At 57.5% G+C, this 17287-nt stretch overlaps 1 protein-coding gene and 1 long non-coding RNA gene across 14 annotated transcripts in view; both read left to right on the forward strand.

Annotated features, from left to right (window-relative positions):
• The window catches only part of PTPRN2 (protein tyrosine phosphatase receptor type N2), a 692817-nt gene that overhangs the window by 113780 nt on the left and 561750 nt on the right, over positions 1-17287 (forward strand). The window lies entirely within an intron of this gene.
• LOC125965459 (uncharacterized) lies at positions 426-4312 on the forward strand. The gene is made up of 2 exons (XR_007479344.1): positions 426-1274; positions 2550-4312. It is a non-coding gene; the product is annotated as an uncharacterized LOC125965459 (long non-coding RNA).

The following is a 17287-nucleotide window of genomic DNA, read 5'->3' on the forward strand; positions in this document are numbered from 1 at the left end:
GGATATGCCCTTGGGTGCTCTGAGCCGAGGTTCTAATCACAGACTCAGGCGCAGCAAAGTGCTCGGGGCGGGTTCTGACGGTGTTCCCCCACTTGGTCCCCTTGACGGAGTCCTTTACAGCCGAGAGGCGTCAATGCCACGTCCTGTTTTGCCCCTGCTTTTCTTCCGCTTCACGAAGCCGAGTGGAGAACAGAAGTCCAGTCGGCAGAAAGGGCGATGCCGCCCACCCTGCTGCCCGGGCCGTGGGCTCCACGTGGGCGGGGCCTGAGTGAGGGTCATGGGCACCCCGGGCCACGTGCACGTGTGCACCTGCGCTCAGGAGAACTGCTCAGCACCACCGGGTGGGAGAGCCGAGCAGGGGTCAGCGTCACCTTCCTCACTGACAAAGTGCAAGTGAGAGGCAAGTGTGAGGATGAAGTGAAATAGTACGACCGCTGAGCACAGGCTCAGTGCTGCTTTCTGATTAAATTCCAGTTTGGCCCTACTCCTCTGTCAGGCCTCTGCTTCCCCTTTCCTCGTCTGGAAGAGGAGGAGTCAGACAGGCCCGTTTCTAAGACCCCCGGGACAGTCCTGGGGCTCAGTGAGGCCTCGGGGGTCCAGGGAGGTCCTCACGGCCTCGCCACCCAGTGCTGGACACGCTGAGGGTTCGCTGAGGCTCCGCCAGCCCGCAGCCCGGGATGAGGGGTGGTCGTGCCTCCCCCCGCCACCCCCCCCCACCCCCTGTCTGGGCCGCTCGTCTAAGTGTTTCCCAAAGGCTCGCCTCATCCAGCTGACCCCACTCGGCCTTGCCTTTGTTACCTTAAAAAGTGCCGGTTTTGAGACACATTTGCACGTGAGAGGCACTAGCCTCTGGTTTTCTTTCCTCAAAGCTTCGGGCCCCTGAGTGGAGCAAGGGGCCTGTGGTCCAGTTCCGTCCGGGGAGGTGGCTTGCTCCATCGCCTCCTCTCTCATTTCCTCTTTGGGGACGGGCAGGACCTGTCTTGTCCTCGCCGCTGCCGCGCAGGGAGCGTGGGACGGGGTGCTCTGGACCGGCTGGGCTCGGGAGTGACCAGCCCGAATCAGCACCACCTGGAGCCTGAGTCGGCCACAGGCCCTGCAGGCGGGGCTGCGGGTCACGGCCTTGCAAGTGGCACCTGCCGCTTCGCGGGGGGGGAGGGGGGGCACTTTTCTTGTTTTTTCTTATTTCCATCTTCCTTTGAGTTTGCTTTCTTTGAGACGTGTCTGTGAAGTGAGCACCGCCAGCACGCAGCGTCCCGGCTCACGCCCGTGCCCAGGTCTCTGGCTCAGCAAACGAGAGGGTGCTTGGCGGCCGCCGCTGGCAGCTTGCTGCGCCCTCACTGCACACGCCCCAAGTCTCCCCCAGCCGAGGGGGCCGGAGCGCAGGCCTGGCCTCGTCTCTCCCACCGCGGGTGCCGTCTGCGGAGCTCAGCAGCCCTCCTGGGACTGGGAGTCTGTGCATTTTTAAATGTTGTGGGTTCTTCTTAGGTGCGGGTGGGTTTCCCTGGAGACCGGCTCTGTCACAGCTTCCGTCTTGGAGGCAAGATGCAGTAACTTGTGAAATGAATGCACTCCTGTCAGTTTGCATTTTAATGGCACGTTGCTGTAGGTGTCCTTTGAATGGTGGATTTTATTGAAGTATTTCTGTGATGAACCTTAGTTGCTGGTGAGCAAACTTCCTCTTTAACGGTCACGTGGCCTCCCTCAGCCCCTCTCTGGAGGTGATTTCACAGATCCGACAATGAAGGAAGGGAAACCTAACTGTTTAGAGTTAAGACAAACTTTGTTTTCTTATCCCCAATAGTAATTCTCTGTTGCCTCACAGCTATTGATGAATATGTGGCATAAATGTTTGATCACTACTTCTAAATGTAAAAAGTTTCCATTCCAGTTATATCCCACATACATCAAACAGAGCATATGGCTCTCAGAGCAGCACAGAACATATTGGAGAGAAAACCAGCGACCTGCTCCACATTCAGCTTCATTTCTCTTTCACTTTCATGGAAACCATAGATTGTTTCTGTGTTTCAGATCAAACATGTTTTTGAGCAAAGAGTACATTACCCAGCTGTCCTAAAAGCCATTACTCGTCACTGTTCAAATTTAATCCAAGCCATCTGTTACACTTCTTTCTCTGCATTTATTTTTGAGGCGCATCGCAGGAAAGCTGCTTCTTGACATATCTCACTTGGAGAAGCTACAAAAAGGAAAATATGTCAGAAACTTTGGGTATCGTTTTGTCAATGCATTTTTGCATAAATAATTAAGTTATATTTTTCACTTAGGGTTCAGAAACCCAGTGCTATTACCCCAGCTTAGAAATAAATTTGAAGACTCCGTGAAACAAAACAAATCTTACGTATCTTAATGGGGTGGGTCTCAATAATATGCAGCAGGTTGCATTCTTCCTTTTAAGTGTGATTCTGTTGAAATTTCTATCTGAAGACTTGAGACTAAACGGTAATTAGTGTGTAATGTATATACTAGTGTATTCGTAATTGGTGACGTACCTGGTAAATGGGTATAACTGGTCTATTTTTATTCTGAAGCCTGACGTAAAGATCTGAGCCACAGGGGCTTACGGAGGTATGAGTCATCTCTCCAGAAGTGAACTTGAGCTCAGTCGTGTTGTCAGATGACCTTGGCGGGACTGGGCGCGTGGCTGCCTCCTGCATCGGCTTTGGAAACGACGGGAGGATGGAGGTGAGGTTCTCCGCACGGCTCGGCTGGAACCTGGGCTGTTTCCTTCCCCAGGGCCGTGGTCCCCGTGGTTTCCCGCTCTGTGACTCCGCCACACTGGGGATGTGGACACGTCTCGTTAACAAGGACATGGAGGACGTGGGCAGTGGTTGCCGCAGCCCCGGTCACGACGGCTGCCACGGTATCACACGCTTCAGGACGGGGTGTGGGACGAGGGAGATGGAATCTGTTTCTCTGGAAGCCCGTGTGGTTTAGAGTGAAGACGTTGTTTTCCTGATTCCCGTCCGTGACAGCCCGTGTCTTGGGGACGGAAGAACAGCCCAGGAGCGTCACCTCCGTGTGTAAATTGATGGCGTGACGTTGCTCAAGCCTCCCCTTCCTGGAAGGACCTCTCGAACTGAGAGCAAAAGCCAGCTTTGCAGATGCGCTGCTCTCCTTTGCCTTCGAGGAGGAGGGAGGCTTGTGCGGACCCTCTGCTGGGGGAGGTCCTGGGCTGAACCCTCAGGAGGGCAGGCCGAGGGCCCGAACTCTGAAAGCAGCCCCTGGGCGCGCCGAGGGTGAGGAGGTCGCGGGACCTACCGCGGGTAGGCCGTGGCCCTGCTCCTCCGCTGGCTGTGCCTGAGCCCCAGGCGAGGCCGTCGCCGTGCCATGGACTCCTTGCCTGCCTTGGGGAGGACGGCCGGCAGTAGCTGTGTCGGGAGAGACGCGGCCTCGCTGTTCTTGCCGTCTTCCCACTGCTCAGACCCAACCCGGCAAAACCCGTTACGAGGTGGCTTATTCCCACTTAGGCTTGGGGACGAGACGGATGACGTCACGTTGCAGAGAGCGAGACAGTGGCTCATGCTCGGCCAGCATTTGCTGAGTAAACGGCAGAGGCGGTAAACGTCTGTGCAGCCCAGCGCGTGCTCTGCTCCTGCCCTGGTGGGCTCCGTCTCAACGCTGGCTCGTCCAGGCCTCCCTCAGGAGTGCCTCTGAAGCAGAGACCACCACCTGCCTCTGGACTTGGAGGTGGTGGAGGGATGGAACGCTGAGCTTCTGGAGACATTAAAACGTTATTTCTGGGCCTCCCTGGTGGTGCAGTGGTTGAGGGTCCGCCTGCTGATGCAGGGGATGCGGGTTCGTGCCCTAGTCTGGGAAGATCCCACATGCCGCGGAGCGGCTGGGCCCGTGAGCCATGGCCGCTGGGCCTGCGCGTCCGGAGCCTGTGCTCCGCAACGGGAGAGGCCACAACAGTGAGAGGCCCACGTACCAGGAAAAACAAACAAACAAACAAAACAGCATTATTTCTGAGCAGCCGTAGAGGTCTCTTGGTGGGGAGCATTGGTACAGGAAGGAAACCGTGGGCTTGTTAATGGGCGTTTACCCTCACATATCATTTTAATTCCGGTCGGCAGTACGCTGCCGACTGGCCTCCTGGCGGGAAGCGGAAGAGGAAGGTCTGCACCGATCGGTGTCAGCCCCTGAGGAATAATGATTGGGAAGGAAAGAGCTGACACTCATCTGACTTTCCACTCGAACAGTGTTTTTGTGAAGATGTGCACTTTAAGGGCTCACTGATGCACTTGATAAAGACTTCCTAAGTCTATGATTATTAATTAAAGCAGTGAATGGATCCTGGCGTGTACTGTGTGTAATGTTTGCAAAACAGCCATTTCCTAAAGTGGGGCCTTCTTGGCCAGAAGGACTTCCTGTTAGAAAATAATTATCAGGCCCGTGCTGTCCTCCCAGTAACATTTTGGAAAGATGGACGTGCACGGAGGTGCTCATGCTGGTCAGTCGTAGGAACCAGGCTGCCCAAGACACAGGCTTTCAGGCCGGACGTCCCTGTCCACGCCTGGCGGCGATGCTGTGGCTGTGCTGAACAACGTGCTCGAACACAGAGGGCACTCACGAGACCAGAGCCCACGGTGCTCACTCTGCACAGAGGCGTAGGACCCAGGTGAGGCCCCACCAGGGTAACTGGGACTCAGGACCATTACCCACCAGCGGGGAACATCACGGTGGTTCCGGCGCCTTTACATTTTTTTTTGTAAAAAAATGAAGTCTCTTAATGCTGGTTATGTGTGTATAAATGGAAACAGAAACATTCATATTGATTGAATGCATGTAACTTAAAACGTCAGACACATTGAGGGTCAGCCGTCTTAAGTCTGGTTCCAACAGTGCTTCCTTCTTGCGTTACGACTTGTGAGGAGGGACCAGCTGTTCTACGACTTGGCGACTCGTCCTGCACCTCTCCGAGTTTAGCTCAGCTTCCAGTGTTCTATCCTTTGAATGTTCGACATCGTGCAGTATCTCTGAGTGTTCCTCACTGTGTTTCTGCCTCCCCCACTTGGCCCTTTTCCTCGCAGACACGTCCCTCGTTTCTGTGGATGAATGGCCTTCGCCACCTTCCTGGGGCCCCGAGTTGAGTCTCTCAGACGGTGGCCGTGTCCGCATTCCCTGGTCAGCTGCCGCGCTCCATGACTCAGGTTTCACTTCCGGCCGTACCTGCTTTTCATCTCTCTGCCGCACTTCTGTCTTCCTTGGTCAGTTTCCTGTCTTGATGACCCGTTTCTGTGAAATGTTATGTGGTTGGTCACCGGGAGCCAGGGCGCCAGCACGCCTGCGTGTCGCTGACAGACTTTGGAAGAAGAGCCGTGAGTGGTGACCGGTCACGATGCAGATCCGTCACGCACGCGGCGATTCGTGGACGGAGGACCTGGCAGCAGACTTTGTCATTTAGGCGACCGTGACAGTTACCATCCCGTGGGAACTGAAGTGTGAGCGTGTGCCTGGGGATGGCGCTGTGTAACGAAACGAGGGGGTGAAGCCAGCATGGCCATCAACCCATCATGGACAGCAGGGCCTCGGACCCGGCGATTACCGAGTGGAACCGAACTCTGGTTGCTGGGCCCCAAGGCAAACCTGCCAGGTCGTGTACACGCGTGGAAACGCTCTCAGGCAACTTTGACGTGCAGTCAGGTTTGGGGTACACTGACAGTCAGGGTTCAGTGTCCACGAAGCCCCCCCCCCCCGCCCCAGTCAGGCGTGGCAGAGAAGCAGGCCAGGCTCAGTGCACGGTGTTGCTGCAGAGGGCGGCCTCACTGAGATGGAGGCCAGGAGGCTGGCCCAGGGCGTGGCCCAGAGAGCAGCCAGGAATCGCGGGTCTCACAGCTGCAGGGCCGTGGAGGGGACACCCAGGCCCCGGTTAGCGGTCTCCCACTGAAGGTCCTTGTGCACGCGATCGTAGGGCCTGCTCTGAAGTCAACTCTTGATGACTAAATCTAGGCTCAGTCAACCCGATTCGCCCAGTCTTCCTCAAGAAACTTTCTGTTTATCACGCAACAAGGAGGAAGCACGCCTGGCCGGGAGCCTTGCTGAGGGGTCTTTGCTGAGGGGTCTTTGCTGAGGGGTCGGGGGAGAGGAAGTCGTCAGAAATAATTCTAGGGTAGGCGCCGTGGCATCTAATTTGTGTCCATGGGATCGGCCCAGGGTTCTAAACCCTTAACGCCCGTAGAGTCTCCTGGGGAATTTGTGCTGTAGCCAGTGTGGATGCCACCAGACCAGTCCCATCAGAGCCTCCACGGCAGGGCCCAGGCACCTGCGCTCTCAAGGTCCCAGGTGGTCCCGGTGTGCAGCCAGGGCCCGGGAGGTTGGTAGGGCCTTCGAGGGGCCAGCAGTCGCGGCCGAGGTGACCCCGGGCCCTGGAGGCAGAGGCGCTGGCCCTCTGCGCGGCTGGAGCAGGCGGGCTCCCGGGCGGCCTGCTGGGGCATGGCTGGCCTGCAGCTTCGCACCAACGCAGACGAGGGCTCCCAGAGCGGTGACCGGAGGGGAGAGACGAATGTGGAGGCGCGAAGCAGATGGTACAGCTTGTGGCCCTGCCGTCAGTCAGGAAGGTAAACGGCTGGGCTCCTGTCAAAGGGCCTTGTGCCGGAGCAGCCCATTAATTTCCAGTCCAGCGGGGAGTCTCCTTCCCGCCTCTCGCGTGTGGAGGACTCATAACAACTTCCTTCTGATGACCCGGCCGTTCCGTTAGTGGGATGGATTTGGGGAGGACGGAGGTCCTCCACCCCGGTGTCCACAGCCCTGGGTGTTGGTGGGAGCCTCGAAGCATTAACCACATTGGTGTGGACCCCGCAGGGGAGCGGGGCAGTCCAGACAGTTACACTGGCTGTGGGACCTAGGTGCGAGGCCCTGTGGGCCACGGAAGGGGACTGCGCCCCGGTATTCACAGCACAGGCAGCCAGCTTCTTAATGGGAATGCTCGGCAGGTGGTTCCGTTACATTACTTGCGGCTGAGTCCGGAGGTGCCTGATTTCTTTCGCATTCCTCTTTCTCACAGACGCAGTTACTGCAGTGAAGTGTGGTCCAGGAGGATGTGATGAGATTCTATTTTAAGGTGATGTCTTTTCTCTGGAGGGCAGGCTCCAATAGCCACTGTTAACACCCTGCCCGCCTCCCGGACCCTCCATTCTGGCCTCAGTGTTCCAGCCCATTGATTTGCTCTTTACTTTCTCCCAGGTGGGCTCTCCTGGTCAGCGCCTTTGTCTTAACCCCACGGTTAGTGCCGTCCTCCTTCCTCACGTGGGCTGGGAAGCCCGCCTCCCTCTGGGGGTGGTGATGACGGGTCAGTCCACACAAGCCCCATCATTTGAAAGCTCTCTGGTCCGTGGCTCCCACCTCCCCGACTGGACCCGCCGGGTGGGGCCCCGCCTCACCTTCAGTCCGTCCTCGTGCACCCGGTGCTCTGGCCGTGCCATCCTGCAGCCTCCTGGGAGACTGCTCACCGCAGAGGAAGGCTCTCCCGAGCCTGTCACTCAGGGCTCAGGGACCCCAGGTGGGTGCCCAGGGCCCTGGGCTAGGGAATCATCTCTGACCTGAGGTCTTCCCAGGGTGTTTTCTCTAGAAAAAACGACCAGTCGTTGCTGGGAGGCCGTGGAGAGTGCCTGCTGTGTTTCCTCGTCTGGACTGTCCTCTGGGAAGGTGGCTGGAAAGCCCCAAGGCTGGGCCCCGCCGTCCGTCAGCATCCAGTCCAGGAGGCAGGCGGAGGAGAGGGCAGCAAACCGATGCGCTAGGTCCGCACCTCGTGTCTGCTTAAGGGTAACGTCTTACTGTCTTTTACTTTTGTCTCCATTTGGGTTCAGATGCTAAGTGAACTGTGTAGGAAATTTAAACATACACTAGGAGTTGAGTTCTCCTTTTTTATCATAATGCCCGACAACTTGTTACAGATCAAATGCAGAGGGCTCTTTTTCTCCTGAAGTAAACTTCAGTTCAGAGTTTGCCTTCCTTGCTGCAGATTTTGTCATGGGCCTTTAGGCAGCTCGCCTCTGTTAGACTGAACTGGAAGACTGACGTCTGCTCTGTGGAGAGTCCCAGAGGCGAGGCGTGCTGGGCGCTGGCCGGGGCCCTCCACCAGGCCTGCGCATGTGTGGTCTCCTGTCACCCTCACGAGATGGTCCTTCTGGGTCACAGACCGAGCCTGAGGCGGCAGCTCACTGCTACCCAGGTCACACAGCCCTCCGGCGGGCTGGGAGGCTCACCTGCGGGAGGTCAGCTGACTCTGGGTGGGGGGCTGGAACTCCAGGGGGCCCCGACCTCCGTGGGCGACTCCTTGCCGCGGGCCCAAGGTGGGCAGTGTAAGCCTGGGGGGTGGTGTTCCCACCCCCATGGACTGCAGTGGATCCACAGGTGGCCGAGGGTCCCAGTTTGAAGTGAAGGTGCTTTGAACAGTGTAAGGAGAGTGACTCAGCGCTGGTGTTCTCTGACGGCGGCCGCTGCTACCAGGGGACTCACCTCTTAGGAACCAGAAGGGGCCGTATGGGGTGCCTTCCACAGGCACAGTTGGCCCCTAGGATAGACTGAGGGTCATGATGGCGGAGCTCCTGGTGCCCTGGCGGGAACAGTGGGGAGACTGCCGGGCACCCGCGGGAGTTGGGGCTCTGAGCACAGTAGATGGGCCGAGTGGAGCCCCATCCAAGGTGTGGGGCCGACAGCGGCCTCTGCTGCCATCCTGCAAAGGGGATGCTGACATCCACAGCCTGGTAGAGAAATAGACTCTGTAATTTAAAAAGTAACGAGCTTTGTCACTCTGGACAGGAGAGTTTATTAACGGGCGGTGCACGAATGAGTGGCAGGCTCCAGGCCTGAAGACAGCAGTCGATTTTAGAAGGTACTGAGTGACGATTACAAGTGCAGGCTTCCCAGCAGCGGCTAATCCGGGACGTGTCGAGCCCAGAGTGACGGTTCCTGACTGCACCACCACTGCTGCCAGCTCCTCCCTCACAGCTCAGGCGAGCTTCAGAGATGGAAACGCGAGACCTCCTGGGTACAGATCCACCGGCAAGGGCCTGGCGACAACCCCATGGCTCCTGGCCGCTCCGCCGGGTCCTGAGATGGATACGCACGGAAACGCACGGTCACACGCGGGGCCGAGAACGTAGGGCAGGCGCTTCAAGGAGCATGTTGCTCGGGGTGTCCTGCTGAGCTGTGTCCCCCCCAACCTTGGGGAGACCAGGGAAGTGTGACCGTCGAACCCAAGCCTGCAGGGGGCATTGAGGGACCCCTTGGCGAGCTGAAGTAGTTCCTGCAGACGCCGAGGACTGAGCCTGTGGAGTGAGGTCTCCCCCCGACCCCCAGAGGGCAGGACGAGCTGCCGGGGCTGTGGCTTCCTGTGGCCCCATGTGCCGTGTAGAAGGGAGAGATGATGAGGGTCCGGAAGGGCACGGGGACCTTGGTGGGATGCGGTCAGGTGGAAGAAGGAGCCGGGAGACCTGCGGCCGAGAGGAGCTCGGGGCTGACTGGCTTCGGGGCGGAGGCCCAGGGCTGCGCACGTCTCCCAGCGGGGTTGGAAGAGACAGGCCCCATGGAAACGCTCACGAAACTCGGGAGCTTTGATCACGGTGACGCTCTGTGTTCCCTGGGTCCCCCAGCTCCCTGGGGTCCATCCGGTGTCTGCTCCATGAGAGGCTGAGCTGCATGTGAGACACAGTTGGGTCCTCATCTCGGGGAGCCGGCCAACGAAGAGGAAACTCGGCCCAGACCCCCGGCCTCCACCCTGTGCACTGTGTGCATCTCTTTTGCAAGGACCCCAGGCATTGGGTTCTGGGCCCACCCTAAATCCAGGATGATCTCCTCTTGAGGTCCCTAACTGATAGCATCTGCAGAGGCCTTGTTTCCAAGTGCTGTCGAGTTCTGAGTGGACATGAATTTTGTGGGGACTCTGCAGCGCATCACAGGACCCTGTTCCCGAAAGGGTGAAAAGCCACGGGCGTTTTTGCTCTCACTTTAGGGCCGAGGAAACAGCTGCTCGGAGAGGATGGTCTCGCTCAAAGGCGTCAGCTGATTCGGGATGCCCTGGGAGCCTCTGCCCCCTGGTGCCCACAGGGCCTCAGAATCCCGGAGCTTTGGCAGGAAGGAACCTTGGCTGGAGCTGGAGGTCAGCTTAGAGAGCATCCACTCCATCACCCTCCTTCTGCAGAAGTTTGGGGTCGGCTGGGTAACAGGGCAGTGATGGGCCCTGCCGCCGTGACCTTCGTCTGTCCTCTTCCCTCACCGCCCCCCCCAAAAGGGAACCACGTGTGCGTCCTCATCGCTCCTGATGAGGCTGACGCTCTGGGGATGGGGAGAGAGCTGCAGGAAGAGAATGGGGCTCCTGGGTGGGCATGTGCTTGGCCTGTGCCTGGAGGTGGGAGCAGAGGGCCTCGGTGCCGCAGAGGCGGGCTGCGTGTTTCTTAACCGGCGCTAGGGAGGGAGGGTGTCCACAGACCTCGGTGCACCAGCAAGTGCTCTCGAGTTCTGCTTGCAGCCCCTGGGAGATTTCGAGGGCGAAGTCCAGACCCTGGGGTGAGTCAGGAAACCGCTCTGGCGGCGAGGTGAGCATCTGGGTGGGCGCCACGCAGGTTCCCAGGGGACTTGGGGAAGCAGGTGCGTGGCATCTACTCAGACAGCCACCAGCTTGCTTTTTAGTGCTGGATTTTTGGGCAGGTGATGTCAACACATTTTTCTTAGCTCTTTACTTCAGTCTTAAAATACTCAGATCCTGCAGGAAATATTCTGAATGTCTGCACTTTTGTAAGACCTCCCCCAACCCCGCTCCGCAAGCCTTGGGCGGGCGAGGTCTAAAACTAGCCAGAAGTTACCTGCTCTCGGGACCTTCAGGGACGCCCCTGCCCTTCCGTCAGGCCCTCACACGGTTAGCTCTCCAATGCTTCCTCGCCTGCGCGGACCGCTGTCTGCTCTGGACATCTCCCGTGTATGGAATGATGGTCTGTGGGCTTCTGCACTTTGCAAGCGCACGAGCCTTGGTCCTGAGGATGAGGACGTCCTGTCCAGCCCAGTGTGCTGCCAGCGGCTTCAGCACAGAGGCCAAGGGGAAGCACTGCCTGACCCCGTCTTCTCCAGCCTCCGCCCGGCGTCTCTCTTCTCGGAAAGAGAGAGTGGCTGCCTAGTCCAGCAGCTGAATCTTGGCGAATCCAGCTTAGAAACAGAGCCCCCCACCTGGAGAGCAGCCACGTCACCTCCTTCCAGACCTGCGACAGCGTTTATTACTGATGTGACTCCGCGAGGGCCGCGGCCTGAGCTTCCTTCTCAGGGGTCATGACTCATGTCCGGGTCGGCGAGTTTTCCCCTCTCAGCCGGTGTGGCCCTGCTCATTTCTTCAGAAGCCGCAGTAGCCCAAACATCCAGGGCCTGGCTGGAGCCGCAGGGGCGTCGACCCAGCGCGGGCCGGGTCAGGAGGAGGGCCCGCCGCGGGGGTGGGTGAGGGAAGGGGGGCTCCAGCTGCAGATGCCGACGGCGGGGTCTGCAGGGCCCCCTTCTGACCACGCAGGGTGCTGGGCGTGCTGGCACCTCCGCAGCCGGTCACAGTGTTATCAGCCCTGCAGCCTGTGGTACCTGAGAGCCAGCCTCGCCTGCAGGGCGGGGCCTGCACTCCTGCCTTGGTGCGATTCGCACCGGGCTCTGGGTTCCCCACTGTTCCCATTGCCTTCCAGGCTCACGACCAGGAAAGGAGCGGAGGGGTCAAGCCAGGCTTTGGAGGGCGGTAGGCACTTGCATCATTTCAGCACGAAATACAAATGTCCACGGTCACGTTAGGAGATGACGGGGTGTCCAGTGTCAGGCACCCTGCTGGCCTCTGGGGTGACCCGGCTGTTGCTGTCCAGCGGAGCTGCTGTCCCCTGTGGCGGGACAGTCCAGTGCTGACTGTGGACAGTGGGACTGGCCTCAGGGACCACAGTAGCCAGCAGGGAAGCGAGCTCTGCACAGCCTCGTGACGGCGTGGATGTGAGCCCTGGGAGCCACGGCGACGTTAACGCAGGAGTGCGCGTTGCCCGGGAGGAGTGGCGGCAGGGAGAGGGACACCTGGGCCGGGCCCTGGGGCCACGTCACACGTCCAGGGAACTGAAAACGCCCCCTGGGTCCGGAAAGGAAAGCTGGGATGGGCGGCCGCTCTTCCCCGCCTGGAGATGCCGCTGGTTCATCTGTGAGACGGGAGTCACTCCTGGGGTGCAGCAAAAAGTGGACTGGATGGTGCCTGGTGAGGGGGGCAGGGATGATGACCCTTTGATGCGTTTTACAGATTAAAGAGAGTAAAGTTATTACCAGAATGGGTGGCAAATATGGGGATTAACTTTGTTTCTTTTAGGGGAACATTTCCAGTGACAGAGTTTCAAACTGTGTTTGGAATCTGTAGGCACAGACAAGCAAACACATACAGATGTTACTGGGGAGGTCCCGTGTCTGTGTTATCGGTATTTTATATAAACATATTTGACCTTTGACCAACTTTGAAATTTCGATCGGGCCTCCCGTCTTCTCCGTGGGTTACAGCTACCACCGCAGTCAGATTGAAAGGGGTGGGTGCTCGTATGTTTGAGTGTATTTCTGCAAACTCGGGAAACACATACACCACGAAATCACCTTTCCTTATGATTTGGAGTTTTCTGAGCCCATTGAATTGCCCACTTTATTAACTTAATTTTGACACACACAGAATACACATCACTTTGCGGAAGGAAGTGATGAATATCCGCTTTCTCCTAATCTCACTGCTGGAGATGCTCCGGAACGTGCAGCCTCTGTGTGTGCAGTTCTCCCCAGAGGAGAGAGGTCTCCTGCTTGGTGCCGCTGGGACTGACTTCTAACCCCTCCACTTCTTGTTAAATTCTCTTTGACAAGTTCCACTGTGCACGGAGCTACTCCAGCCTGGCTGTTAAGAAGCTGTGGCCCAGGAACAGGAAAATCATGCTTTATTCTGTTGGTTTATTAAAATGAAAAGGCATAAAGATGTGCTCTTAATAATTTCTTCATTATTTTATTAACGTTTTCTGCTGCCTCTGGTGGCCTTTGCTTTCAGCCCCAAAGAAGAGGTGAAGACGTGTCTGGATTGTATGTGTGTTTAGATCACAGAGCGAGAGACCAGCAGGTGTCAGTGTAACTCAGGGTGAAATCTCAACGCCGTGTTGCTCTGTCAGGGGGTCTCTGCTGACCTGAAATCCGGAGCTTTGGGGACTGTGCACACGGCCCTGCAAGGACTTGAGTCGTGGAGTGTTGCCGGCACCCCTGCAGAGTTTCTAGTCCGTTTCCTTTGCTCTCAGCAGCATGGTGCTCCGGATCAGGAGGGCGGCCTCCGGATCAGGGCCAAGGTGGTTCAGTCCGGGTCTCGGGGTCTTTGTCTGAACTTTGACCTCCTCAGAGATGCCCCCCCCACCCCGAATCAGTTTTCACTCCAGGGCCCTTGCTTACAGCCCGAGGGTGTACAGGCCTGTCGAGGGTGTGTGGGCTCCTTTTCTTTCCAGGGCTGTGGGTGAACCCCTGGGCTGTGTATGCTTTGTCCAATTCATATTTATAAGTTTCTCTCCACATTTCGTAGTTGAGGGAAGTGAAATAATTTGTCTCAAGTCACTGATCTGTCCGGTTCAGAACCTTGTTGTCTAGGCTCTGATTGATGTCAGGTGAGAGAAACAAAGCCAGCTGAAACAAACCTAAGAGGCCCCCGCATCAGGAGCATTTGCTGGGTACAGCAGGGGTTCACAGAAACCGAGTGCGGAAGTAGCCAGCTGCTTGTTCAGCAACACGGTGGGTGAGAACGTGGCCTCCTGAGGGCCCCCGGCAGGACAGGCGCTGGGAGAGGAGTCCAGGCTCAGGCAGGAAGCCGCGGAGGCAGCGAGCGGGGTCCCGACGGGGGCCGGCAGCCGGGCCTCTGCGGGCGCTGCTGCCCTGGCCGCCGGGGGCGGGAGAGGGGAGGGAGGGGTGGTGAAGCCCCTCAGGGCAAGCAGCCCCCCCTCCGGGTCACGGTGCCGCCCCGCGGATCCCACCTCAGCCGGGCACCTCGGGCGCCTTGTCGTCCTCGGCAAGGTCGTACCCCGATTAGTTGAATTTTTGCGCTCAGCTAAGAGGCAGAGCAAATACCCATTTCCTCCCTTTCAACAGTTGTTGGTTTTTCCAAAGTGTGTTATCCTAGCATCAGCTTCAGAGCTCCGGGGGATCCAAATGGGGTCTCGTTCAAAGGGACTTTGGTGGGTGTAGGGCTCCTCCAAGTGGGTGGTGGCCAGTGTGATTCTCAGCCTGCCACGTTGCCCTCACCCCAGTTAGTCTATTCAAGTGAACCTCTCCGTGCTGAACGAATCCGCTGTCTGGAGTTTGGGCCTCACGTGCACTTACTACTGGGCCCTGGTTCTCAACCTGCTGCCCAGGAGAACTGCCTGGCAGCCTGACTCATCGTCCGCACCGTCCGCATAAAAGCCCGCAGTGGGCTCGCACGTCCAGCCAGGGTGGAGAAGGACTGCTCTAGCTCATACCCTGGGATGATTTTTTAAAAAGCGTTTTTGTGTCACTGGCTTCTTCGGCTTAAGAGGTGGCCCCTTTGGACCTGTTAGCGGAGGCCCGCCGGCCCTGGCTCTGCGCTCGGCCCTTTGCTGCTGCAGGCCAGCCCTGTCACGTGGCTGGATGTGCTTTGCCTCACATGCACGGATCGTGAAGGCACCACAGCGCCTTCGTGGGGCTTTCACCGAAACTCCTGCGCTGCTTCCAAACCGTCTAACCAGGAAGGGGCGGAAGTCCATCCTGGCTGCCTCGGGACGTCCTGAGATGTGGGAGGTGTGCGGGGCACAGAGTGCCAGGAGGTGTCCAGGGCCCACACGCTTGGAGAGCAGCACAAGATCAGGAGGCACTGAAGAACAAAGCGGACCAAGAAGTAGCTGACCTACGCATCCTCTTACGGCTGAGCTGTGCCCCAAGGCCACATGTTGAAGCCCGAACCCCGGGCGCTGCAGAACGTGGTGGTTACTTGCAACAGGGTTGTTGAAAAGGTAATGCATTGAGATGAGTCATAGGGTGGGCCCTACTCCCATATGACAGGTGTCCTTGTAAGAGGAGGGGTGGCCATGTGAGGACACAGGGAGGAGATAGCCATCTACACGCCAAGGAGAGAGGCCCCAGGAGAGACCAGCCTCCAGGAGTGAGAAAGTGTGCTTCCACTCTTCTAAGCCCTCCGGTCTGAGGGACTTGGCTTATGGAAACGGATACAGGTCCCGTCTCCTTAGCTGGGACTCAGCCGCTGCCCTCTCTGGGGCTGTCGTCTGGCTTCTCCAGGGCTCAGAAGCTGCCGCAGCTGCCTTTGCATCTCTGACTCCAGACTTGCACCTTTTCTCACCCACTAGCTCTCAGCTTCCCTGCCCCCGAAACCAAAAAACTCAACTTTCCATTCGAGCGCCAGATGGAGAAAAATGCTCATTTGGTCTTTGCCCAAAAGTAGCCTCTTTTTTTCTCCTGAAAATCAGACCAGTCTGTCTTGAGTGACAAGAACAGGGAGAGCCTGTGAACTTTTCTTGGGAGTAAAAATAATGTCTTGACAGGGTTGCCACATCCATGCTGGTTTGATGGGAGCTAGTTTTCGGAGTCTGATCTCAGAGTGTTTTTAAACATATGCATACAGAGTTGAGTATTTTGGGGGAAGGACAAGTAGCAGATGAGGCAGCTGGGCCGGCCCTGGAGTCTCCGCGGCATATGAGGTTGTGCCTGCCTTGAGAAGACAGGAGTGGGGGAGTCTGGCTTGAATCTCACGTCACAAGCTGTGAAGGACTGAGCTCCCATTATGGGAGCCCGAGCGGAGGACCGAGGATAGTCCCTCCAGGGCGGGGCCCTGAGAAGCCCTGGCTCGGCTGTGCCTGTTCCCCGTTTGGTGCAGGCTCGCAATTCTCCTTTCTGCTCAATTGCTACAAACCCTGAGGTTAACCCAGAACGTGCAGCCATCAGGAGGAAATGCCAGTGGCCTGCCGTAATTCCATGGAAAGGAGCGTTTCCCCTTGCATTGTCCAGTGGCCTGCCGTAATTCCACGGAAAGGAGCGTTTCCCCTCGCATGTGTCCAGTGGCCTACCGTAATTCCATGGAAAGGAGCGTTTCCCCTTGCATGTGTCCAGTGGCCTGGGGTGCACGTAGTGCTTGGAGCAGAGTGCCATGTCTGCTCGGTGGACAGAGTCGGGGGGTGGAAGGCGTAGATTCCCGCTTTCCACCTGGAGTTGTTTTTCTGCTTCAGATGGCGCCTTGTGCCAGCGCTGCGCGTGCTGGCATTCAGGGGGTTGAGGTGGACTGACGTGAATAGACGCCGTAACGATAACCTGCCGGACGGCCAGTGGGACGGAGGCCACACCTAGGTCATCGGGTGGCAGAGGAGCATCTGGTTCCTGCTTGTCTGCAGTGACTGTGAAGGTGGTCAGGTGGGAAAGGAATTTGGAGGTGGCTTAACCATCAGCACTCCTAATCGAAGACCTGCTCGTGTGACCTGGAAGTTGCAGGAGGGAGACTGGGGACTCGGCACGCTGTACCACACAGCCAGCAGCCGCCATGCTGGCTCGGCTGTCACGCTGGAGGCCCAGGCCACCGGCCCGCTGTGCCACAGGGGCTCTGTGTTGCAGGGAAGCCTTTAGGAGGGAACTTCATCGTTTGCTTTGCACAGTTTATCAGCTAACCTGAATCTGGCCATGAGGGAGTAAGGTGTGTCGCAGGGAATGGCACTAACCATAGGCAGGCTTTTGTGAAGGAGAGTTACTTGTTATCTCAGGAAGGACCCGGTGCCTTAATTATATCTGCAGTTATGAGATGTGAAAATGCTGACTGATGTCCGTGGACCTGCTTGCCAAATGCCGGTGCAAAGACACAAGTACCAGGGAAGCTCAGGCACATTGTTATTCCCCACCAGCCCCTCAGTTGTGCAGAGAGAGTGGTAGTTCAGTCTCAGAAAAGAGAGATTAGAGTCATGACAGGACTGATTGGAAATTACTAATGGGATGTCTATCCACAAAGGACTCAACTAGATTCTACTTAATCACATGCAAAATTGTCCAGGGCTGTTCAGTAGTAACTCAAGTCTGAGGACCCTGGGAGGATTGCAAGTTCAATTGAGGGGTAAGTTCTATGAAAACAAACAGGGGGGTCGGGGGTGGTGAAGCAGGAAGCACCCCAGTCTGTCTTCCGCCTGGACAGCAGCTGTGCTGGCAGAATCTCTCGGGTGTAACTGTTTTGGAGCTCTGGAGTCTCTTGAAGGCTTGCACTTTCCAGGAGAAGCCTTGGACGGTCACTGCGGTTAACTTTGGTCATTTTCAG

The sequence above is a fragment of the Orcinus orca genome, chromosome 9 (assembly GCF_937001465.1).
Source record: "Orcinus orca chromosome 9, mOrcOrc1.1, whole genome shotgun sequence".
In the NCBI taxonomy this organism is placed as follows: domain Eukaryota; kingdom Metazoa; phylum Chordata; class Mammalia; order Artiodactyla; family Delphinidae; genus Orcinus; species Orcinus orca.